The sequence below is a fragment of the Nematolebias whitei genome, chromosome 1 (genome assembly GCF_014905685.2).
Source record: "Nematolebias whitei isolate Nwh7 chromosome 1, NemWhi1, whole genome shotgun sequence".
Classification (NCBI taxonomy): Eukaryota; Metazoa; Chordata; class Actinopteri; order Cyprinodontiformes; family Rivulidae; genus Nematolebias; species Nematolebias whitei.
Window position 1 is genome coordinate 23002918 of NC_056498.1, and position 383 is coordinate 23003300.

The following is a 383-nucleotide window of genomic DNA, read 5'->3' on the forward strand; positions in this document are numbered from 1 at the left end:
TACTACTACTACTACTACTACTACTACTACTACTACTACTACTACTAATAATAATAATAATAATAATAATAATAATAATATTGCCATTCGGGCAGCACGGTGGCGCAACTGGTAGAGCTGCTGCCTCTCAGCGAGCTGGTCCCTGGTTCAAATCCCGGTCCGGGGGCCTTTCTGGGTGGAGTTTGCATGTTCTCTCCGTGCATGCGTGGGTTTTCTCCGGGTACTCTGGTTTCCTCCCACAGACCAAAAACATGCATGTTAGGCTGATTGGTAACTCTACAGCTCCGTCCATCAGGCCGTGAGGATGCTGAACTCTCTGCCTGCCCCCCCTCAGCCCCCTCTCCCACTTCTGCCACCCTGCACACACTAACTCAGCTTCCTGA